Raw genomic sequence first — 27,031 nt, forward strand, 5'->3', positions numbered from 1 at the left:
TTGTGTCACAACTGGGTCATTGCAGGATTTCTTTAAACAATACATATCAATAATATGGCTCAAGAATTCCACTTATGTAACAAACCGATTCAAAGCTCTAGCTACAGTTATAAGCATTTAGGGAGTACTTTAAAAAGTCACTATTACCTGGCCCTACTCCAGATCAGTTTATCAAGTTCTCCAAATTTTTAAATACATCTAGGATTGAGGGTTACTAGTCTACTACTCTCAGGAGCACAGCTAAGTCTTAAAGTGAGAAAGCTTCTTCAAAACCTGCCAGGATCACCATATTGTTTAGATAACCTCAAACATCTATGCTAAGCAGAGAAATGTCTGCTGTAGAGAAATTAAGTTATAATGGCAGTCATGATATGCTCAACGTCAAATAGAATGAAATGAAGCAAGCATGGGGGAAAAATGTCTCTGAGGTTGACCAATGGTGGGGTCAGTGATGGATTGAGGACCTACTAGTAAAACATGCATCAGGAGGAAAATTAAAACATAGTAATAAGGTCTAGGGCCAGACTATCCCAATAAACATTGAAAAATTCACCCAGAGCTAACTGAGCCAACTGAATTTTCAACCATACTCTTTCCATTATACTTTATGTTACCATCAACTCCAGGAAACTCCTTACCCAGAGTTTTTCCTTTCTTCCAAGGAATTTCATGCCCTATAGACCTGGGTTTGCTGAGATTTGCCTAGCTTGTTAATTTTGTTTCTCTAATCTCAGATAGGATAGTCTTTTTTCTTTCTCTGTCCTCAGCATAAATTTTTATTTGGATGAAGCTGCTGTTTGTGCTTAAGCCTGTCTATTCTTGAACCAATAGTCTCACCTATCACATGATATCTGAAGGGAAAAAAAAGGCGTTCTGTCTTTGGACTAGCCTGATTCCAATTGCAACCAAGTCAAAGAACAATGTTAGCTCACATCTATTCCATGAAGGCTTTTGAGGATTAGTTCCTTCCTTAGCATGGGAATGCCTCAAATTCAGGATGCCTCATGTAGGTATAGTACTATTACAGCTAAATTTAAGAAGTAATTGCTAGAGCATTTTAAACACAAACAGTAATTTATTTGAATCTCACAAATCCAATTTATTTGATCCTATTATACAGGTGAGACATTAATTCATATCCATACTTTACATATGATCAAACTGAGGTTCAAAAAGACTATGGCTTATGTGTTCTCATACTGTTTGTCAAAACACAAAAAAAACTAATTTTATGATTCCTAATTTATTGCCTATTCCACCAGATTACAGTTGCCTTCCATTATCGCTAATCAACATGTACATGTAGTGAGCAAAGCATTACACTGGATACTGTGGAAGAGACAAGAACTAAAGGTCCCTGTCCTACAACAGCTTGAAATCTAATTGGAGAATAGATATTTCATTTTGTGAACAAAATGAAAAAATTAAAAACTCTAATACCTGCATTAAATGTTGGAAAATGTTTGAATCACCAGGCCCTCCAGTACAGGCTGCAGGGCCTGGTGATTCAAACTAAACAAAAGGAGATATTCAACAAATATTACTTCGCAAATATTTGTTGAGCACCTACTATGCGTCAACACTTTTCTCTAAGGGTGAGGACCTTGTACCTTTCTTACCCAGCCTCTCACAGAATTTGGAGATGCTAGGTGGGAGAGATACTAAAGAATAGACCCAGCTGACTTTTCAGGGTACATGGAGTGCAGAGCTGATGGGGCCGTCCGTGGACGATGAAGAGTGCAGGTCTGGGAACCAGAACGTCATGCTAAATTACACATGGCCAAATGGCTCTCTCATGCCCTTTCTGCATCTTTGACTTGTTGAGCAATCTGTACCTTGATAAAACCACTGATAAAACATTCATGGGACCAGATTAGGTTTAAAAATCTACCTAATGTAGCATGAAATGTGTAGTGTTGGCTCCAGCAATCAAAGAGGCTGCGTCAATGCGTTCCGCTTTGCAGCCGTGTTGACCTGTAAGGCTCTGGAGCCATATTCTTCTGGTTTTCATTCTTTCAAGTCACTGGGAAGAAAGAAATCTCTGTGTAGCTCTTTCTAGCTGTCTTACCAGTTCACTTGTACATATATACTGTTTTTCTGTTTTGCTGTGGCAGCTTCTTCTGCATCCTGTTCTAAGGCTACTCCCAACCAGGATAGCTGAGGGAGTGATCCCAGAAAGGATTGGGCAATATTACTTTTAAAAGGAATTCTATTTATTTTAATAAAATATCTTTTATCTTGTCTGTTTCTTAGTGATAATACTTTCTTCAGAGAAAGCTGCATGCTTAATACTAGGCCCGGAGCAGAACTTCTTGGTCTTCAATTAGATTAAACCAAATTAAATTAGCTAATTAATCCATGAAGCAAATGCTATCTGCCTACTATGTGTCAGGAATCGCATATAGAAAAAAAACAATTGATTTCTTTATTCCACAATAATTTTTCAAAGTGGTTGTTAGATTCATTTAAGTCAATTACAAAGATTGGAAGAGGTTGATGTTTGCCTTGGGTGTCATTACCCCATTTTATTTTTACCTCCCACCACCCCAACTAGAACCTCTGTTCTGTCAGGCTAGTCTCCTCACGCACAGCCCCTCGACCCCTGGGTCCTGGGGCCCATCACCCTGGCTTGGAATGTCCTCACAAATGCTTATTCACATCACACTAACCTTTATGGCCAAGTAAGTTCCCAAATCCTATTAGTGTTTTCTTGCCCACTCAGTCTTCAAAGTTTGCTGTCTCTTCTAAATTGAATTCTCTTCCACAGCAGTCATAGGTTAAAGCCGTACCATTTCTTTAAAACATAATACTCTGAAGCTTTGATGGCTAGTGCCATATGTTATATTTGTTATCACTCACAGTGTTGTATACATACCAGGTACTCAATAAATACTTGACAGAGTGGCTGATTGACTATTTGTAAACCACTCATCTCCTATTGGTTACAATAGTCGTTAGGAAACCTAAAAAGAGAAAGTGGATCCTACAAATCTCTACTTTTCAATAAATCTATTTTAATATTCTTATGTTAGAGGAGAGTAATTTAATCTATATATCTTTTGGCACGTTTTCAAAAAAAAATCTCAATTATAATTATACTCTTCTTTTCTGTCTTTCATTTTACCCTGTCGGTTAAAAATTAACTTTTCTTTTTCTTGTACCAAATGCAAAATCTGAACTTGGTGATAACAATTAATTATAGGGTATTCTTACAAACCAAATCAAGGATTCTCTACCTAGGAACAAAAAAGCAGGTAAAAGTCTTAAAATTCATGAAATAGATCTGCGACTTCTCACACTGCCCAGTCCCCAGCCATATCTCAGCTACGATCAGAACCGAATTGTCTTTGCTCCCTTAGAAATTGTCGGCTGACATCCATCAGTTCTGTTAACGTGTACACAGGATTAGGTAAACCAAGACCTAAAAGATTTCTGCATGCTACTCTTTGTGTAGCGTAACTATACATGATTTTAAAGATCTTAACCCACCTCTCTTTCTCCCTACCCACCAGAACTAATCTATATGCTAATTTGCACTTGATAATGCCGCCCCACAATATGGTAATTGCTGTAATGTTTTCCAGGGAGAAAAAAAAAAGTAGAAATTGAGCCGTGCCTCCATCTCTAAAGGCTGTGCCTTCATGAGAACCTCCACACAAAGAGCAAGTTATAAAGCCTGAACCCACATTGATGGTTTTCCACATTGAGGTCAAAGTGAAATCATTCTGCAAAAACTGGAAATATTCTCCTAGGTTACACTATTTTGAAATGATCCCAGAAGCAGGAATTGTATAAGGAGGCAGTGATCTGTAGTCTATTGTAGGTGAGTTAAACATGGCTGTATTCCCCCACCTGAGAGGGCTTCTAGATGCTCAAGAAATCTGAAATCTCGGACTTAATAGCTCATCTTCTTAAAGATGGCCAAATCTTTCAGACTTCAGGCTTTTCCAAGTGACCTTTATCTGCACAAGGGTCCTTTCCTTCTTGCCCCGTTTCCTACATGTGCCTTCAAATGCTATTAAGATATCAAATGCAAGAATGACAACAAGAAAGCCCTAATTAAACAGCAGCAGCAAAGGCCCTCAAAGGAACAGCCTGAACCCAAATAAGAGGAGCTTGGGACTGGAAAGGGGAAAAAGACAATGGGGGCTTTGAAATCAGCTGGGTTTGAGGCAAAGGGTTTGTTGTGTGTAGTTAAAGGGCCAGATGACACAAAGGGCTCCCAATGCTGTCAGGCCAGAGACCAAACTCAGGATTCACCAAGACAGAAGGGATAATACTCACTGAGTCTTGTGACCAGAATCAAATTGTAATTGGCCTCAGAGATCACTTATGGCAATCAGGGAAGTAATATGCTTCTGAATAATTATGAATAATTAGGCACATTTATGAATAATTACACTGATAATAACTATCTAACTCATTCCATTTTAAAATTGTAATTCAGTCATTATGCATTGAGTAGTCATTCCCTTCATCCTGCTTTCTGCATATTCATGGCCTAATCCATCTGCCAGTCTTACAGTGACTTGAGCCTCTCTCCAGGTCAGGACTGTACAGCTACAGCCGGGTCCTGGACTCACCTTGGGACAAAGGAACAGACTGGCACATAGGGTCTAGCTTCATATCCTCCTTGATTGAACTGAGAGGGCTCTGGACAATAGAAATCAACAGAAAGGACATAAGGAAACTAAAGAAATACTTCCTAAAACACTGAAGCTTTGCCATCTTGTGACTCATTTACCAAGAAGCAAATGACTTCAAAGGAATGTCCAAGAGCTCATTGTTGCTTTTAATACTGATGGTAAAATAAACTGTTGTTTCCACATGTCATTGTAAAGAATATCAGTAAATTATTTTTTTAAAAGCTGTCTTTTTATAGTGTCTTCTGATCAGAGTACTAGGCTGCTTAGAAAATCAGAAGTCTCAATTTGAAGATGGAGTGTTAAAGTGTACTTCCTCGGGCTTTAAAACAAAACGTTCCCTTGCTTTATTTTCATACTCTTTCCTCCCTCACATCCTACCTCCTTTCATTTTTCTTCTCTCTCTCTCTTTCTCCCTCCTTTACCATCTTCTCTCTCACCTTTATGTCTCTTTCTGTTCCAGTCCTAACAATGACAATTATAAAAGTAAGGTTATATTTTCTTAATTCCCAAGGGAATAGCCGTTAACACAGAAATTTGAAAAATATCAGGAGGAAAAATAAAATTAGAATTTAAAAAATCAATAATCTCAGTACCTGAGATTTCTAATATTAATATTCTAAAGATTCTTTTTCTATACATATTTTTCACAACCGAGATTATGGTACAAAAGCAATTTTGCATCCTGACATTTTCCTTAACGTTTTCTATAGAATTTCATTTTCATATTATTAAATAATAAGTATTCACCGTATTATTAAAACTCATTTTTTAAAAGTTTCATGTTTGATATAAATGATATTATATGAAACTACACATGATAATCAATTTCTGAAGTTCTGGGTAGCCGCGTTTCCCGTTTTTGCTCTTTTGCCATATTATCATGTTCTATTATCTCACTCTGTTACTTCCATATTCCCCTCTCTTCCATCTTAAGACTTTGCGTGGGCATAAGGAGGTATGCTTCTCTGGAAGTAAGACAGGGAAATAATATAACTGATTTAGCGTGCAACATTAATATCCTGAGGTTTAACTCTAAACAAAAACTTCTATGTAGAATTAACTATGATAGGATTCTATCTTGGACCCAGACCAAGGGGGCTCAGTAACTATATTATTTTATGATGCATCTTTTTCTTGATTACAGAAAAATGGAGCCACACAGAAATTTGAAAAATATCAGGAGGAAAAATAAAATTAGAATTTAAAAAATCAATAATCTCAGTACCTGAGATTTCTAATATTAATATTCTAAAGAACTTCAAGAATAGCAGTTTCCAGATGACTACATGATATACGTTGGAATTGCCTGGAAAGCTTTTTATAAAGATATTTGCCTGGAGTCCACCAATTAATGTTTTGATTCAGTAGAATCAGAAGTAAGAATCAAGCTGGCAAGAGAAGCCGGCAGCAGATGATGAGGCACCATGTACACTATGCCAAGAACCCTGAACTTTACCACAGAAGCAATGTAGTTCATGAGCAGATGAGTGGCATAGTCAGATGGACACATGAGAAAGTTGATTCTGATGAAAGTGAACAGAATAAAATGAGTGATTTTGAGATCAGATATGACGAGTTGCAAAGAGAGGGACAAATGTATATTAGATTAGTCACACTACTGTGGTAACCCAGAAATCTGGTCAACCAGCAATGAGAACACGACTGAAGTAGCACAGTAGGAGTAGGGGAGTTGAAAAGCAGGTAGATATGAAAGCCACTTATGGAAGAATTAATAAGGTAGCATGAATGTTGGACCTGAAAACTAAAAGACAAAGCTAAGGTGACTCTCAATTATCCAATTTGGATAAAAATACAGTGGGAGAGGAAACAGCAGTTGGACCTGGTGTGGAACAAGAGAAATGGGGAAGGATGATATGTGTTATAGAATCATGATGAATTCACTTGGAAACAATGAGTTACCAAAGAAAAAGAAGATATACTGCTCAAAAATAATCACCTTTTGAAATTTTTGTTTGGATTTTTAATAATTAAAATAAAAGTTTTACTTTACTGCCTTCCCTGTATGAATATTTCTCTTATGACTGCAGAGCAATGGCACCACAAACAATGTAAAGCCTCCTTACTTAGGTGGTCAGCCTTTCACAGGAGAGTCAATGAAGAGAGGTGCTCTTATGATGCAGATACTTTGCATCACAGACTTACATTATGATCTGGAGAAGAGTAATCAAATAATCCCATGACTTGTCTCCCCAACTGACGTGGGGACAGAAAAAGCCATACATCTAAATCAATTGTACCCCAGTTGCAGGTCTTTGCAAGTTCTCTCCCCTGGCATGATCAGACATCTGTAGTTCTTGCATTAGGCAGCTCTATATAAATTTGATGTCCTAGTCTCTATGACACAGCAGGATTTCTAGTAGGTGTTGAGTAGAGTTGACATCCAAAAAAAGAACTTACTGGTAATCCTAGGGACAAAGCTCAAGGAATGCTTGTTGGGATATGCTAATCCAAAAGTTAGAAGAATCGAATGTTTGGCCATGAGAACTTTAAAAAAGAATCAACCAGTTTTTTGGGTTTGGTTTTGTTTGGGTGTTTTATCTTTTAGGCACTGGGCTAGTTTCTTATTCTAAAAAAGAAACTACCTGACATTTCAAAAGGCAACTAACAAGAGGTTGTCCACAGGAAATTTTTCAGTGTAAAAACTGTATCTCAATTCCAGTATGTTTTCTAGGTGGAATCAATAGAAGGGAATAAGAAATATGTCTTGATATTATAAAACCATTAAAAATCATCGTTATAAAGATAACTTAGCAACACAGGAAATACACAAAACAAGCTACAAAACTGAATATTCACTATGATTGCAGCTATATTTTTTAAGTGAAAGAAAGAATGGAAGAAATACAGCAAAATATTAACAAGAATTCTGTTGCATTTATGATAATGCATTTTTTATTTTGTCTACTTTACAATTTTTTTAATAATATGCTCATGTCAAATAAACAAAACAACAGCAACAACTAAATAAACAAACAAACAAAAAACTGTGCTTTGGCCCGATGAGGAGAAACTAGGACGGGTAAAAAACCCAGAGAGGTCAAGGATCATACTATAAATCAGTTAAAAGAGCTAAAAATAGTGCATATAATTAGTGATGAGAATCGCACCATCCCTTGATCCAGCAATGAGAAAAATGCTGCCTCAGCAGGCCAGAATCAGCTTGACTATCACCTTGGATGGAGGCCCCTGCTTGGAAAAACAGAAATGTGTGCTCTTTCAGCAGCAGCTGCAAGAGACAAGCAATGAAGTGTGTGGAGGTCCAGCCAGGACAACAGAGGCCTTTCTCTCCTTAGCAAAGGATCCCCACAACACTGTGAGCTGTCAGTAAATACCATCAATATCTTAAAAACAGCTTGAGTCTGATGTCTCAGAGAGCCCCCATCCTCCCTTCTTTCCTGTCTTCTCCTTTAGCACAAAAAGGCCATTATCTTTTGTTTCTTTGAAAGAGGTATTTGGATAATAATTCTGCTGCCTATCTAACCCCTCCTCCCCCTACTCCCCTGCTGCCAGCTAAATTCCAATGATTGATGGGGGCAATACTTTGAAATTTTGAGATGTGGGGACTAGAGGAGAGAGGGCAGGGGAACACGGTAAACAAGAAAGAGACAGGAGGGGGTGCTGCTGAAGCACTGGGGACATTAGAACATGTCAGGGCTGGAAAATTATTCATTGAGGTAATGATGATAAAGATTTGTCTCTGAGCATATATGTGCATTTTACCTAACGATCTCAAGCGTCCATAAGTGAAGAAAGGCTCAGAATCAATCATATAAACAGGCCCTAAATGGGAATCCCTTAGGAACAGGATCTGAATTGTAAATGCCTGCCAGAATTTCACACATCAAATTACAATAAACAAAATGATATTTTAAGCAGCTCGGTACTTAAAGGCTACTGTGTGGAGTCCTGAGGATTCTCATCTACTTTTAAGATTTCTCTCTGCTGCTAGTTGGAGCTTTGTATATCTCTCACTCACTCGGGCACTTTTGTTGTGGATTCTGAAGCTGAGTTAAAGAAGAGTTGTCACCACTTGATTGACAAATTCTCTCATAAGTGGCCCAGTCCTTCTGTTGCGCCAGCTTAGTTTCCCTCATATCAAGTACCTTTGTTATAGAAAGATAAAGCTCAAAACATGTACTCCAGAAAGTTTTATTGTGAACCAATAAACCAGTCTTTGAGGAGTTGGAAGACATACTACAGACTGAAACTATAACTTTAAAGGATTATTTCAATCAGAACATACTCTATGATAACCACTTTCACGTTTTACTTCTGCATTTTTCACATGATGCATTACTGAGCCTTAGAAAAATGTACACATAAGATACTCTCAGGGCAGTAGCCTTATAATGTTCCCTGTATTGTTAATTAAAAATGAGCCAGGGCTGGTTCAACTAACACCATAAAATAATTGAATTCTTAGCTGCAGTTCATTCAACTCTAATATTTTGTTCAGTATTATAATCCCTTATTATCAGCATTAAACACATTAAAGAGAATTCTAAAGAGAACAATAAAACTGACCTTACATATTGTAATTTTTAGGGTACTAGGAAGGTTACTTTGAGTCCCAGATTATCTCCTCCACTGGTCGGTCATTGTGCCTGAATTTTCCTCATTAGAGATGAACTTCTTTGGGTAAAGCATTCTTTAAGGTCTATACAGCTAATAGACTAGTGGTACCTCCAGACTACACTGGACCTAATTTCTCACCCAGATGTCGTCTGGGGAACTACACTTTTGGTATTCCCAAAGTAACCGCAATGCATAAATTGGGAGCTAGACTTGCCCCACCTCCAAGGCATGTGTGTATGTTATTTATCTTAAGATTCCCTATGTCTAGCTAATATGCAATAAACGTTTTTAATTTAGATAAGAGAGGAAACCAGTCAATAATATTTTTCTGTGAAATAGCATTATACAATTGCTTTCCTACACAACAGAGGGAGCATGTAGCAGTGTGAGTGTCCTGGGAGACATGGAGAAATTGAAAAGAGCAGTAGAAAAGAGAGGTCAGAGTAGAGAAAACCAAAGACCAGCACTGCCTTACATGAAAATTTTGCCCAGAGTTTCTACAGGCTTTATGGTGACCATCATTTGTAATCTAAGTTTAAGACCGAAAATATAGACTGATTATTTTTATATCCACAAAGACAATGAAAAAGTATCTCCTTGTTCATATACATTTTTAGACATAATTGTCATAGAGAGGGCTGGCCCTGGGCACAATTGTATTCTAGTCAAATACCTTAGGTTGGGTTCCCGCATCAGTTGACTTTGAGAGTAAGTAATTTATTTGAAAGGTGATCCTAAGAAATAATGGGAGAGGGGAGAGGAGGTGAAAGAGGTAGAAAGAAAGGAAGTTAATAAAAATTTTACTATTGAACAGGTTACAACTGGGGCAGCTGAGGCTCAATCCCACTGGGAAAGTCAGGAAGACAGCAGAGAGCCAGTAGTACTCAAAATGGCATCCGTGGACCAGCAGCATCTGCATCACCTGGTGGGATGGTTAATTTCATGTGTCAACTTGACTAGGCCACATGATGCCCAGATATTCAGTCAAACATTATTCTAGATGTATCTATGAGAGTGTTTCTGGATGAGATTAACATTTAAGTCAGTAGACTGAGTAAAGCAGAATGCCCTCCATAACATGGCTGGAATTCACTCAGTCAGATGAAAGTCTAAATGGAATAAAAAGGCTGAATAAGAGAGAATTCTTACTCTGCCTGAATGTCTTTGAGCTGGGATATTGGTCTTCTCCCACCTTCAGACTTGTATCTGTTCCTGTCAAATCATATTGTATATGTAGCATGAATAAGATATAAACTTTTGTGTGTTAAGCCACTGAGATTTAGAGTCATAATGGCCTCACCTCTTCGGTACAGATGCTGTCCACCCAACTCCCAAATAGTTGGTTTGTAACTAAATAATTTGGGCAGATTAATAATATAACACTTCATAAAACCAGCTCTCTCTCTCTCTCAAAGGGGTCAAAAAATATAACAGACAAAAGAAAATTTAAGAATAATCGGTTTGACTCCATCATGTAATTATGACCAATATTTATTAAATATTATTTGCTATTATTATTTATAGGTTTTACTCACTACTCATAATTGAATCATAACTTCTTTCCCTGTTGTTTTGCCTGATAAAACACAGAATACAGGAAACTTAAAATTATTCAGCCTAATCAGGTATTTGATTAAATGGTCCAGTAGACGGAGGGTCATTGTATATAACACATTAATAAACAATTTTTAAGAATTACAATATACTATAATATATGTATCATTCAACCTATACTACCCAAAATGTAACTTTTCTTTGATAATTCAAGTAATTCAGAATTTTCCAATGCCTCATGATCAAGATTTTAAACGTTATTTACTTTGGGCACATTCATCGCTTTTCTGTGATAAATATGTACCGATGAGAAGTGTTAAATAACAGAGAGCTTCTATATAAAGGAAGTAGTTTTAACGATAATGAACATAGCAACATTAGAGAGTAGTATGAACACCAACTGCATGCCAAGTATATAACCGATTTTCTCCCCACAATCATCCTAACAGAGAGAATCAATCTTCTATGATTTTCTTTTACACTTGAATGGAAATTTCAAGAGACCAGGAAGCCTACCCAGGTCATGAAGCCAGTAAAAGACAGAGATAAGAATTTGAACCCTGAACTATATACCTCCGAGCTCTTTTATTAAAGGCTCATGAGTTTCCACAGCAATGTTCAATTGCAAAGAACTCAAAAAAGAAAAAAGAAACATTGTATTGATAAGCAAGTAGAAAAATAGCCCATTTTACAAGAGGAAAATCACAAAGCTAAAACTTTATAAAAATTTTTTTAAAAAACAGCTAAAAGAAAACCAGGTTATAATTAAAAAGATATTTTAAAAGTGCTTTGCTATCTTATAAAAGACCTTATAAACACATCATATTATACAGTATTTAAACTGATATAGAATTTATAATCTTACTTTTTGTTATAAACTTGGAGCTGAAATAGTAATAAGCACTCTTTAAGTTTATATTTCTAACATAATGGCTAAATTTCATTTTACTGTAACTTTTACCTTCCTATATCCAGAGTCTGATGGAAAAAGATGAATTGAATGATAGGAACAGTAGAACTTTCAGTAATGTCAAATAAAATGCCTTATGTATTGTTTCTGTTTTAATTGTATAGCATCTTATAGACCGTGGTAGACTTCCCTACCACAATAATCAATCTGTCACTTGAGTTATTTGACTATTGATTAATTTTCAGAAATGTGTTGACATCGTCTTGCTGTAAAAAGGAAATCAGCTCCCCTGTCTCCTATCATCAGGATTCTGAGTCTTGTGTCTTTGCCTTTTTGCATGATTAATGTTGTTCTGAAAAACCTAAAGAATCAATAAACATTTTCTGAAGCAGAGATAACTACATCCCCAAAGAGGGTTGCCTATTTAGTTTCCTACTCGATCTACAAAATGCATTACCCTTTGAAATAGAAGGGTCAGGCTTGGCTGTTTGATGAAAATCAGGAATTTTGTTCATATTTGTTTATCCATTTTGGAGTAAAAGTCCTATGACTAGGTACACCATAATCTCCCCGGTGGCATGGAAGAATAATTACATTTACACAGGTTTACAAACAACTCTGAATGACCCAAGTTAATGCTGCTAGCATTACACACACCATATAGGATTCTCTGGAATAGACAAGATAAGCTCTAAGCACTTAGAAATTTACCTTATTCCAGCAGACATCATTCAGTTAGATTGAAAAAAACCCTCTTTTCTACTAAAGCCATAGAGTTTGACTCCTCTGCCTCTTCAGTGGAGAAAAGACGTGGCCTTGCTCTATATAAACAGAGCTGTGTCCAACAGTCAAGAGCTCAGGAAAGAATAGCACCAACAAAGTAGTAGATGTGGAAGAGATGAGAGAAGAGGTTCTTTGGAATCTTCTCTACCCCACATCACTACACAGAATTGTCATCAAGATAAAACCACAACTTTGATTCTTTTCAAGATTAGGGCTCCTTTCTAAATTAAATATATGAAATAATTTGGAGGCAAGTTTTAAAAATATAAAAGGAAAAAGGGAATTCACCACAAATACCAAGTACTCTTGGCTCCCCCTACCCTTACGCCTGTTCAATTATACTCCCCTGTGCCAAAGAGCATGAATAGAAGTTCCAACCTTGAGTAATATTGGACACAGAATCCCTGTCTTGCTCTGTGTCACTCCAGACCCAGGGAAGAATGAAGAAAAATGGATGACTAATGCACGGCTGGGCACTTTGTCTAGTGGAAATGAGATTCATGTTGTGACTCTGGTCTTCTGAGTTGGGGCTGATTAGGAAAATAAAGCAAGACAAGGAGATCGTAATCTGATAAGCCGGGAAATGACTCTGCCTATTGACTCAGCTTGAATGAGGTCCCTACCGGGACCTTGTCAACACATTGGATTTGAGCTCAAAAGTTGCAAGAAAGGGCTTTTCTTTTGTGCTCAGTCCTGGGTCACCAGCTCAGAGAGGAAGAATGAAAAGACTCAATTTTCTTAAAGATGATGTTATGGCTCTGTCCTTCACACAGCAATGACTCCAAAATCATCAAGTGGCACAAATCATCAGAGAGAATTCTCTCCGTGCCTGGAAAGAATAAAAATTAGCAGTCCAACCATGTCATGAAACCAACCTGGGACATCATTTAATATATCTAATTACATGCGAATAATTTCATTAGCACCAGTTTTCGTTTGAATATGCTACAAATGGTCAAAAAAATTATATTTCCTTACTGGAACATATCCATAATGAGATTTTGTGGCTGAAGATTTAGTCCACATGACAGTTACAAGGTACCAAATTTTGAGCTAAATGAATACATTAAGCAACTGAGCAATATATCTTGGGTTGCTTTAATTGTCACTATTTACCAGGCATTCTTATGACCACCAGGCAAACGTCATTAAAGTCATACATGCAATGTTAGAGAGAAGATCCAAGTGATAGAGATCTTTGCAGAGGCCAGGGATCACTGGGTTTCTGGCTTCTTATTAACTATCTATCTATCTCTCCCAAGGTGAAAACTAAGATTAGAATGCATGAGAGCCCCACACATCCCCCGGACACTTCACAGGGCCAAGGCAGCACTTGTTCTCTTTTATTAGGGTGCAGTGACCTGAGTTTCCTGCTCTGGAAGTGTGTCACAAATGAAATGTGACCAAGGGTGGAAAATGAGGCTTTCTTTCCTTCTTTTCTTTCTTTCCTCCTCTTTCCCCCTCCTTCTTTCCTGTCTTCCTTCCTTCTTTTGTTCCACTCTCCCTACCTCCTTGGCCTCCCTCCCTCTCTTCCACTCTCACCCTCGCTTTCTCCTTCCTTCCTGTCCTTCTTGCTTCTTTTCTCCCTCTGTCCTCGCTTATGCCATCCCTATTGTTTTCTCCACTCCTAACACACCAGAAAGTAAACATTCGATAATGAACTGTACTACCTAATAATGAAAGCATTCCGACTTTAATTTTAGCCCAGTCCAGAGTCTCAGGATATTTAGCTATGTTATTTATCGAGAATTAGATCATCCCATGACATAGTAAAAACTAACCAATAAATATGTAAAAACACAGTTCATGCAGCATCAAATTGCAAGCTTGGGAAGTTGTCATTAACATCGTTTCTCATTAACTTCTATGAGTCGACCAAACTGCCATCTGCCTCTTCAGACCCCTTCTATTACCAGTGTCCTTTGTGTTTTATTTTTCTTCTGCACAAACTTGAGGCACGCATTTCTGTAAATTGTCACCAAGTCCCTAATTACTTAACCGTATCCGGTATCTAGTAGCAGGGAAATGCCATTCTATTGGAATCAGCAGGAAGGAGACTGCTGTTACAGATGAAAGCAGGCCACCAATAAAACCTCATTAATACCTGCAGCTTTAGAGAAAGAACATGAGCAACGCCATGCTTCAAAAATGTCAAGAATACAAGATGACAAAAGCCTCTCTCCTTCCACAGGCCTACCCCTGCCCCCTCACCATGAACAGATAATGTTTTATCCAGATCAAGTGAGAGAGAAAAGGCATCTCCAAAAAGAAACCCAAAGTGAAAAAAAAAAAATACACTAAATTCAGTTCTTTTCCTCCTGCAAGTCTTCTGCCACCATAAGTATGTTCATTCCGATGGAATCTCCAGTAGGGCAAAAGAAAGAGCTTCAGGTGAAAGGTTACTTACATTTATAATGTCAGGAACTGGGCCTGCCGAGGTAAAAGGTAAATGGTAATTTTATCATTAGCATGCCTGACCCCTTGGCCACACCATATCTCACAGGAAACGTTAAGAACCACTCACCTGTCAAGATGCAAATGCTTAAAGGTCAATGCGCACAGAAATCTTCCAGAGCTTACAACTGAATTGCTGACACCTTTTATTATTGCCGCTTAAATAAATGATTCAGAGGGCAAGACAAGGAGAGAACAGCTTAATGTCGAGATTTACATGAAGGATTCTTGGGGTTTTGTTTCAAAACTATAAAAAATACTTTTGCTGTGTTTTGGTATCAAGGAGCAAGCAAGGCCATGAAAATTCATAAATTTTCTGAACTTGGAGGACTTTTAGTATTCCTCAGAAATACATTTATCAGTTTTTAATGCAATTTTGCAAGGAATTTCCCTTCCTGTTCTGCTTTTTATGTTATATAAAGATAATTTCAACATTTTTTTCCTCCTTTTTTATTAGGAGTAGGAAGGCAGATAATAAAAAAAGTTTTCACAGCATCATGTGAATATTACCCAATTTGAAAAGCAAGAAGGATGAAAGAGATTTAAGAAGGTTCCACTTTTTATAATTAAAATTATAGATAAAAATATGTTGCTTAAAAGTAAGCCTGGCAGTTCCTCAAATGGAGTTCCACATGACCCAGCAATATATACCAGTTCTGGGTATTTACCCAACAGAATTAAAGGGAGCTAAACAGATATTTGTATATCCATGTTCATAATAACATTATTCACGATAGCCAAGAGGTATAAACAAACTGAGTATCCACTGACGGACGAATGAATAAACGAAATGTGGTATGTACAATGGAATATTATTCAGCTTTAAAAAGGGAAGGAAATTCTGACACATGCTACAACATGGATGAACCTTGAAAACATTATGCAAAGTGAAAGAAATTAGACACAAAAAAACAAATATTGTATGATTCCACATATATGAAATGTCTAGAATAGGGAAATATATAGTGACAGAAAGTAGATGAGAGGTTACCTAAGGCTAGGGTGAAAAATAGCTCAGGAGTGCTGAGTACCTTTTTGGGATAATGAAACTGTTCTAAAATTGATTGTGGCCACAGATGCACAACTCCTTAAATATAATAAAGGCCATGAAATTGTGCACTTTAAATGGATGAATTGTAGATATAAAAATCATATGTCAAAAACTGTTTTTTAAAAAAATAAATATAACGTATTTAGATGAAAATACTAATGGGTTAAAGGTAGAATTGCCAGATTTTAAAAAAAAAACTGGTCTTTTATTTCTTAAATCTCTCAACCCTCGCTAAAGAGCTGTGACAAGTGCTTCAAAAAATACTTTAAAATTATTATTCATATTATACTTTTTGATTCATTCTCAGAATTTTTTTCTCTGAACTTTAGAATATTTCCATTTGTTACTAGAGAACTGAGAATCGCTCCAAACTTGTGTCTGCATAACCATCATCAATCCAAATACTCAGATGGACAATGGCGATCAAATGCCACAGAAGCAAGGTCAGAGTGATGGACATTTCCAACTCTTCACCAGCGAGCTGCAGGCACTGGTTAGGTGTTATTCCTTTGCAACTTGCTAAGCCATTGAGATGTCCAGCCTTCTGGAAGTATTGGGTAAGTTTCACTGCCTTTCACTAGCTCCCCACCAAGTGAGGAGTGACTGATCCGAATCATGAACTTGAGAAGGGATCCTGAGTATTTTACCTTAGCCCTTTCTAGTCTCACTTGCCTACAGTGCACACACATTCTTCCCCAAGTAGAAAGCAGGTTGCACCTGCCAGGAAGACTCTAGGTCCCCAGCTATTCAGCATAGGCCTGGCTAGTTAAGCCAGTTCAATTTAAAGAGGAGAAGTAAGAAGATTGCTTCTTGTTTCAACACTATCCTATATCCTCCAATCAAGTCTTACTGGCAGTAAAGCTGATCTTTAGCAGACCCTGTATCTCAATTGGTTCAGAACCTATATGGGGAAGGATAGTGACCACTTATCACCTCCAAAACCTAACAGACCTTACTGGTCAGGAAAATTGATCATCACACTTGGAGTAGTCCCCCACTTTGTATTTAAATAAAACCTTGACCTCTTTCAAGCTACTTTATCACAACCACACTATCGGAGCCTAAGTCCATACTTAAGAAGATTACCAGAGTGCCAAGCAAAAGATAGCATTAGCCATTCAGAGGTTTACTTTTAAGCTTCAAAAGACCATAAAAATGGGTTCATGGAAAGAAAATATTCAGAAGGGAAATCTACAAATAGTCTTAACTATAAAGTTATTAAAAATCAATTTTTAAGGATGCTAGAAATTTTTCTTCCAATTTTATCTTATAAACTCAACTTACAGCAAAAGGAATTATCAACTGTAAACCTTCTATCTGACTACTTTTTGCTGTTCTCAAGGAAACAACCGACTTCCAAGAGACTCTATTTGTAACATCTACCTTCACGAAAATCAATGGTCATTTCGTAATGCATTAATTACCTGGATTCATTATAGTCTAGATGACTAGGGGATGTGGGGTGCCTGTGTTTTTGAGGGCTAAGTGATCCCCACCAAAAAGGCATCAGCCTATGTCTTCTCAGAAATTTTCCTCGAGCAGCTCAAAAGAAGTAGTTCGTTGTTCTAATAACTGTTTTACCGTATCAGACTATCCCTTGAATCTTATAGCTTCCTCTAGACCATCCCAATTGTGATGCTTTCTGCCTCCATTCTTAACTCACATCATTTTCAAAACTAAACTGAAGACTTTTACCATCCCCACAACCACAGGATCCAGAGAGATCCTGTCTACCCCAATGGAAGCTGATATTTTGGATGGGCCTCATCCTTTCCCTTCTCCTCTTCCTCCCTTTCTTCCCCACATCCTCTATCTCCACCCTTCCCCACCACACACACACCTCTCTCAGTCTCCTTCCAAATAACCCATATACCCAAATTCCTGCACAACCTGTGCTGCTCTCTGAGAACCATTTGTAAAGAATTTACTGGATGGAGTTGGCAGTTACTCTAACAACTAGCATTCTACCAAAAATTCTTACTGCTGGTAGAGGCACCAATAGCCTGAGAATAGAATGAATTCGCTCTGAACTCTCTCAAGATCTTCTTTGGTTTATTAGCTGTGTAATTGACCATCAGGTACCCAGAAATGAGAGGCCCAAATTATACACAGTATTTGAAAGTTTGGGCTCTAGTAAAGCTCTGCAAAAAACCCAAGACTATCCTGAAATGACAAGGTAGATTTTCATTTAAGTTTGCTTTTCTATCCCCTACATCCCTGTCATCTGAGATCAGAAGGAAGACAGGTTTAAGACTTAACTGGGCTGGTGTATGAGTGGATCTTTTTGAATATTTGAAAATGTTACAGATGGTCTTAAAGAAGTGGACGAATAAACTATTCACCTTCAAGTAAGTTTGGAAGTTATCATGGGAATTAGTACAAAGAGCAACAAGTCACTGATAAGATACAATTAAATCTGAGCACCATAATCCTGAGCGAGGAAGACACCATTGCCATCTGTCTAAGAAGATATAGCCCTGCTAAATTTCATGTTTCTTCCTCACCTGTTTTCAGAAGTATCGAAACCACTTATTTAGATAATTTTTAGAAAATGTAAATACTATCAATAATTTCAGTCAAAGTTTGAACAACAGATCAGGGGAAGGGAGAATAAGCTCTTCTCTTTTTATTACTAGTGTTAGCAATGATTAAAAATAGTTTGAGCATTATTTATTCTTTTTGAATGAATAAAAAGGTATCAGAGATTATTCCAGGCTAAATGGCCTGAGGATAAATTTCCTAGTTCAAATTCTAAGATCAGGTCAATTATATTATATCCTATATTCCTATAATCCTATTTCTACATAATCCAATGATCAAAATCTCCTACATTTGTATATGTTATATTTAAATGTGCATAAATATGTGTTTGTGTACAATTATTTGAGCATAAAAAATAAAGATGCATTCTAGGTTGTAAACATCAGTTGGGATGTGATAAGGAAGAAAGTTGCAGAGAGAAGGATTTATGAGTCAAGCAAGAAGGCAAAAAAAAATGAAATCACAAAACATTAACGTATGCGATAACAGCCCACTTTCATAATTTTAAAGGTTTTTAATTTAATTTATTCAATTTGTATAATTTTAAAATTAATAAAGAATGCAAATCAAATTTTTAAAGAGAAAGATCATGGCCCTTCTACATTTGGGTAAAATTCCTGTGTTCCTGCTGCACCTTCTGTTCCTACCATAGAATTGTAACAGTGAATTGTGATTACTTCTGTGCTTGTTTCTAAAACTTTTCAGTGTGTTAGCAATGTGAGGGTGGGGGCAGTTATATTTTCTCCCACTAACATGCACAGGTCATGGCATACAGTTATTGATGATCAATAGATTTTTTTTAACTGGAATGACTGACAAGGAATTCAGTTCTAATGGATCTTCTAATAGACCAGCAAAGAAAGAGGTAGATTATCCCACTTAACTAAAAATAACACAAGAGAACGATGTCTTGGGAAGAATGTAAATTGTAAGACTGCACTGAAAATCAGTAACATAATATACCAATTTGATGAATTTTTAAAAAATATTTTCCCTTTTCTAATTTCATATTGGTTGGAGATATTACTATCCTGTTTTAAGAAACAGAGTAATTTGATAATGCAAAATAAGCAAAAACTAAATCACTCACTTTTTGGACAAGTTAAACTTTCTCACTTACATTTTCCTCTCTTATAATCTGTGATGTTTGGGCATAAAAAATATCACAGCTGAACTTTCAGGAATGCTTTTCTTCTGAACATAGAGTAAGGAGTCAAATTTTCCATTTCAATGCACCATTTTTATCTTCATCTTTTAAGACTTATGCACTAACTCTAACATAAATAAGAAAAAAAAAACATTATAACCATACTTCACAGTTGCTTTTTAAAAAAAACTTCTGCCAAATTGTAATCATATTTGTAATCAAATCAATATTTGTTGTGGGCATCTATTTAATGAGAACCTCTTTATAATCTAGCACATTGTTGATTCACAAGAATTTATCTCAATAAGGTAATTAAACTGTATTATTTGTTATGAGCTATTTAAGAGAATGCTAATAATTTAAACTTACTCCCTGATCCCACAAAAAAAAAAGTTGATCTCATGTTCCATTTCATCATATCTTCATTCTGGCCTTTTAAAAACTAGACCTTCTTATCTTGAATTCTTTTTTTTTTTTTTAATTTTTCAATTGTTAAATTGTTCTGTGTTAAAACACACTATTTGATTGGAAAAAACCTTCAATTTAGATTAAAAACCTTCCCAAAACATTAGTAATATTGCTTTATTTCACTCCTCTAATTATTTAAAAGGTGATATTTACATTTGTCACCTTGTCTTTGTCAGTAAGTGAATGAGGCCTCATAAACATAGTTCACAGAAGCAAATATGTTTAGTTGTGTCAGATCCCATTGGTTTCCAGAGAGCTTCACACAAGGAGTATAAAAAAAGGCCAACAGTTTCAGAAGCCACTAAAATTTTATATCTGGCTTTGTGACTTAAGATTAATGCATTAGCAAAACTCTAAGAAATGCTAGCAGTTCTGCCGTGCACCTGTCACAGCCATCAAAACACCAAATGTGCTGGCCTTCCTCATAAACAGTAAGTATATTGTAAAACCATTTATAGCTGCTATGAAAATATTTTGACTATTTTACCCAAATACCTGAGTAGGACATATGATACTAGTTAAAGGGGGGAAAAAAAAAAAAAAAGAGTCCCCTTTCCAGTCAAGCCTTGCAGAATTCGGAAGAGGGTGGAGAAAAGCAAAAAGTCACTCTTCTATTAAAGGTGTACACAGCCATGCCTAGGTAGCATAGCTGTTATGTCTCATTAAAATAAAGTCTGTTTTTTTCTCATGGTTTTTATTTCCAATAGCAACTATAAGGGATACAGCTTCTGGCTTCCATTGAGAGAGGCCAAGCATTTCATGGGGAGGGAGTCCAAACTACCATCTATCTAAAGGAATGTAGACACCAAAAAATCCATATAAGACAGTTCCAGGAATATCTTAAACACATTTTAAACCTTAAAAAGGTTTTGCTTTCTCCAAAGGATGCAGCCCTAGGAACAGCAGCCTGAATTCAGCCCCTCTCCAGCCCCTAAAGTCTGGCACCCTTGTGAACACCTGATATACCTTGACTTTGCACATTTCCTCTCTATATGCAGCTCTTCTTACTCCTTTTCTATCCCATATGCTTCTTTGTTTACCAAAGAGATTCTACTGCTAGTGCCAACTAGAAATCCAGAAGCCAGTCTGATTTCATGTATGTGGATTGAGAGCCTGTATATACAAACAGTGGCCAAGTCATACATAAAAATAGAATTCTGTCCCACAACCAGCCCAGGAAAACAACCCATTATCTACAGTAACCAGCCCAGAAAGCTTGCCTGCTATTTATAAGTCAGTCTTATCTACGGCCATGCTACCCTGAACAAGACTGATCCCATCTGATCTCGGAAGCAAAGCAGGTTTGGGCCTGGTTACTATTTGGATGGGAGACCACCTAGAAAGACCAGGTGCTGTAGGCATGAAAAATAAAAAAATAATGGATTGTAAGCCAATAAGGTCCTTGCAATCTGTGAGATCAAGTAAAGGTTGCCTCACCTAAAATATATATATATATAGTCAGTCTTATAAGAAGTCAGACAACTATCTCTAATAATAACCTAGGAAGCCAAACAATAACTCCTATAACAATCATCCACAAATGGTCAGGACTTAATAACTGATAGCTTCTCTAATTTTTGTCCTCACTTCCAATTTAGGAACAACTGGGAAACTCAAAATACGTACCCTTAACCAACTTCATAGGCTACCCCACTTCTGGTTAGCCCACCCACCGCTTCTCCAGGACAACAGCCTTCAATCAGAGCACACCTGAAGACTTCTCTTTTTCTCACTATAAAGCTTTCCCACTCCTCTGCCTGCCTTTGAGTCTCTATCAAATACAAGTGATGGTGGCTAACTCCCTTGCTAGAGCAAGGTCTGAGTAATAAATAGCCTTTGCTTGTTCTCCTTGGCCTTCATTTATTTCTGCAGGACAAAAGAAATTCTTTTGCAATGACTTCAGGTACTTTTTCAAGGGCAATTCTATTAAGTGAATAGACTCAGCTTATGGAAAGACATTCTTGCATTTACTGCAGGTAGGAATAGATTACTCCCAAATTTCTTTAGGATTTTTTTGGAAGTCTATGTGAGATAAGTGACTTGTTATACTGTCCTATGAAAAATATGGATGGGTCAAGATAGGAGAACAAAAGTGTAGATTTTATATCATTGGAACCCAGGGAGTCTTGGCCTAGTATGACTATTCAAAATTCTAACCAGACTCTAAGAGTCATGACAAGCTCTATTTCTTCCAAAAAAATATTCCCAAGCCACTCTTGAAGCAAAGGTTATATGCCAGAACTATACTCCCAGCCTCAGTCCTCAGACCACCCATTAAATTCATCCATCTTGGTCTTACTGTTTCCGAAATATTTCTCTCTCCTAGAATGGCAGTAATGTTTACCCAAAGTTCAAGGCCAGATGAAGTGTCACTTTCTCTCTTTATCTTCTGTATTCCCCAAGCAAATTTTCTTGCTCCCTCATCTGTATTTACAGACTATATGTAAATCTCTTTATAAGAGAACTTGACATAGGACATCATAGCAATTTGCTTATATGGCCAACTACTCAGATAGACTGAAACTGCTCAAGGGCGGGAACTGTGTCATTGTCTACCATATTCCTAAATGGAGTGAAATATACAAAGGAAGGAGAGAAAGAAGGGAAGGAGGGAATAGGAGAGAAAGAAGGGAAGGAGGTAATAGAAGAGAAAAAGAAAGGAAGGAGAGAAAGAAAGAGAGTAAAGAAGGAAGGAAGGAAGGAAGGGAGAAAGGAAAGGAGGAAGGAAGGAAAAAAGAAGGAAGGAAGGGAAGGGAAGGAAGAAGAAGGAAGAGAAGGAAGGAAGGGAGGAAGGAAAGAAGGGAGGGAAGGAAGGGAGAGAGATAAACTTAAAAAATTGCTTAGCACATTCAAATTTTTTCATGTACTTCAGTTTTCTATATAAAACCTCTTCTCTCTTTCCACCATTTCTGTTCAGGCATATCAAATAACATTTCTGTCAGATTATAGTGAGTATAAATTGCTTATGTTAGAACAAAGTGCATACCACTCTGAAGTCAGTAAGACATAATCCTTTCTTTCAGTACAATAGCCAGTCAAATGGATTTGGTTTGAATCTGGATTCTGACCTCCATTCACTCTGTGTTCTACTTCCTAAACTCCATGAACGCTTGCTTTGGCATCTGTAATAACATAAGAAAAATAACCAAACTCACAAGGCTGTTATTGTGAGATCAAACGAGACAAATAGGTAAAATTTTTGGCAGTCAATGAATGGTGATTTCTTTCTCTACTTTGATTTCCTCATTTTTATTCAAGGATCAAAGATCAGAACTCAGTAGCCCTGGTTGCTTCAGTCCTAGATTGCTTCCCGTACCCAGTCGCACAAGTTAATAATTTTTCCTGTAGAGGAGCTTTAATATTATTGAGCAACATCACAAAAATAGAAAGTTAAATTTTCAAGCAAATCCATCTCCATGGATAAAATGGGGTCACCGATCTCAAAGACAAACACATGCTCAGTATTGTTGTCTTAGAAACCCATTTCTCCCTCTGGACTCTATTTAACTGCCCGTATTTCCCTGTTCCTGCTCCACTCTCCATGTCAAGAGAAAGGCTATTAAGATACGACTAGACAGATAGAAGCCTCTGAAAGAGTTCCACATTCCAGGGAGCTGAACAACAAAACAAAACATTGTAAAAACAAAAATATTGCCTGAGGTGAGGATAACAGCAAAGGGATATCAGGGCATGAAATAGGCTGTCCATGTGACTTCAAGAGAGCCCAGAGGCTCTCAAAGGGCAGCTTCTGTGACCTCATCCTGTTCTTGGAATACCTGCTGTTTCTCTAGTTTTATTTAGAGTGGTTGCCTTAAAAGCAAAGCATTTTGAAAAATGGTTTAGGCAGTTTGAGGGGAAGGCCAGTCTAGGGAGAATGGGAGGAAGAGTAGCAATAGAGAGAAAAGAAATTAAATCTGCATTAAATAAGAGATGGCAAAATTCTACTAGGAAACAATTTAAGAGAGAGCAATGAAGGTCTCCAAAAAGTAGCTTGAAGTGATTCTGAACAGGCGAGGTTCTTCCTGGTACCCTATCCAAACACTCTGTTTGGGGTTATTGTCCATGGAATTAGCTCAGCAAGGCAGAAGAATGGAGGGCTCTAAGGATGGGTGACCACAGGTCACTGAATGCTAGCATCAGGCTCTCTAGCATTTACACACCTGTGAGCAGAACTTTAGACTTCTTTAAACCATGAGGAATTGCAGTGTGAAACTTGTTTTCATCCTCACAATTACCTTTTTGCCCCGATCTAGAAAGAGGGACAGACTCAAGCTCAGAGCCTTTCTGGTTTATGTAAAGTTAGCTTCATTTTCAGATTTTCCCTAGGAAGCAATGTATATGGGAAGCCCATCAGGCTGGGGAGCAACAAACCATTTGGCTTTAGTTCTGAAAGATATTTGTCTTTTGCATAGACCCTGCAGGTAAGGGTAGGAGTGGCCCAGAAGTTTTCAATGAAACACAGAGGAAAGTCTGGAAACTCGGTAACATCCAGAAAACCCTAGGCAGGACTCTGCATCACCTTCTCAATCTATCCTAACCCCAGCAGAGCTGAATTTTCCCTCTTCTGTGTTCCCACACCATGTAATCCATACCCTGATTGTATCACAGGTCACACTTATGATCTATAGATCTGTATATGTCTGTCCAATAGACTGCAAGCCTCTCAAATGCAAGGAGTATGCCTCATCCAACTTTTTACTTCTAGTGCTTAGCACAGGGCTTGGTATATTATAGATATTCAGTTACTACTGTTCCTTTCATAAATGAATTAAATCAAACAAATTCTAAAAGAGAGAGCCTCTTCCTCAATTAGTCCCCACTGATACCAAAAGTGATAATAGAATAAAGAAGTCAATAATAAATCCATTTTTATATTTCTACCTTACAACTTTTGTTGTACTTATTAAGGACTGTCAACATAATTTTAAAAAGTAAATTATAAATATCAACAACTTTTGCAAAAGCTGTAGTAAATATTTTCACATAAAATGATTTGTGCTGCTCCCAAAGCATCTGGAATTCCTAGAATTTTAACCAAAAATTCCAATGGTAATTTTCAAATATGATAGTCTCTGATCATTCTCTAAGGTGATCTTTAAACCTCAGACTTTTGGGTCCTGCCCCCACTTTCCTGCCTTAGAATTAAGAAGAGAAGGATTTAAATAGCTATGTGTTTTTGATAAGATCTCTCAATATTAGAATCCCCCAAGTTTAAGCACTGCTGTCTCAGAGAGTAGCCGTACAGTTATGCACCCCATAAGGATCTTTTGGACGACAGATCATATATACGACAGTGGCTGCATAAGATTAGAAAGGAGCTGAAAAATTTCTATCACCTAGTGACATCGTAGCCATTGTAACATCTTAGCACAACACATTACTCATGTTTGTGGTGATACTAGCATAAACAAGCCTACTGTGCTGCCAGTCACATAAAAGTATGGCACATACAATTGTATTCGGAACATAATACTTGATAATGATAATAAATGACTATTACTGGGTTATGTATTTACTATAGTACACCTTTTATTGTTATTTTAGAGTGTACTCTTTCTACTTATAAAAAATGTTTGCTGTAAAACAGTATGATGTATTATTATACCAGCAGCAGCCTCCTACATCTCATGTTTACCTGGTCTCTTGATTGTATCATTTTCTCTTGTACCTCATTTACTTTCTTATACAGTAACATGCTGTGCAGCCTTGTAGCCAAGGAGCAATAGGCTATACCATACGGTCAAGGTGTATCCTTGGTTGGACCATCTAGGTTTGTGTAAATACCACTCTCTGACATTCACACAATGACAAAATGGCCTAATGATGAGTTTCTCAGAGCGTAACCTTGTTGTTAAGCGGCACATGACTGTACTAGAACAACACTAAATCAGGAATCAAGATCTGAGCGCTAATACCTGTCATTTATTAGATGTATAACTTCACGCAGCCCCTTACTAAGTTTATTTCCTTATCTATAAAGTAAGGAAAATAATGCCTGCCCAACCTTTGGGTTGCTGTTATGCCCAAATGTGACACTATAAGAAAAGTGACAATGTGCTGGAAAAGTGCCATTCGTATAATGAACTTTGCCTCATAATTATCTGACTTATTTATAAATGCATCTTCTTCTGGCTCCAAGATAATCATCTTTCAAAGTTGAGAATAATGGGCATTCAGCATTTAGTGATGTCAGGAGTCCCCCAAAATATGCAAATAGAATGATTTCCCAGTATGTGACAACTTAAAAGCAAAACTATTAATGTGAAGAGTTCTAAATCTCATTAACACAGAACAAGGACAGCATAAGCAGGTGGATGAGAGGTCCTACCCTTCTAGAACTTTCCAAGGGACTCAAGAGTAACACCTGCCAAGCTGAGAGGTAAAGGATCAACTATGCAATGTTGGTGGAAAATGAAGCATCTGTTCACTCACAGACATGGGAAGAAAGAGAGTGATTCTATAGTCTGTTTTTACAAACTGGTCATCTTTGACAGTTCTAACTGTGAATCACCCAATTAATTTATTTCACTTAGTCTAGTTGGAGAAAATGAATAACAAGGTGCCCATGCTCTTCTCTTTCGGTTTAATTGCACCCTATATAAAGTGTCAATATTGTAAAATTAATCTCTCAATCATTAGTTTTCACATGTAGCTCTCCAAAAAATGTTTTTATTCTTAAATTTGCCTCTTTAAGTCTAACAGCCTATTAAGTCAAGTGGGTTTTTTGTAGAACAGGCACCAAGTGTTCCTGTTCTAAGAATGTTGTTTTATGGAACAGTCATAGCCACACAGGCAGCTAGAGAGACAAAGAGAAATCACCACCACAAGAGACAGATTTGCACAGGACCAGGATGTCATGGGGAAGGAGAAATGTCATTTGG

At 37.2% G+C, this 27,031-nt stretch overlaps 1 pseudogene; it reads left to right on the forward strand.

Annotated features, from left to right (window-relative positions):
- Positions 1–21,392: 21,392 nt before the first annotated feature.
- Positions 21,393–21,511, forward strand: LOC120607778 (uncharacterized; annotated as a pseudogene).
- Positions 21,512–27,031: the final 5,520 nt, after the last annotated feature.

The sequence above is a fragment of the Pteropus medius genome, unplaced genomic scaffold (genome assembly GCF_902729225.1).
Source record: "Pteropus medius unplaced genomic scaffold, Ma_sr-lr_union100, whole genome shotgun sequence".
NCBI classification, from domain to species: Eukaryota; Metazoa; Chordata; class Mammalia; order Chiroptera; family Pteropodidae; genus Pteropus; species Pteropus medius.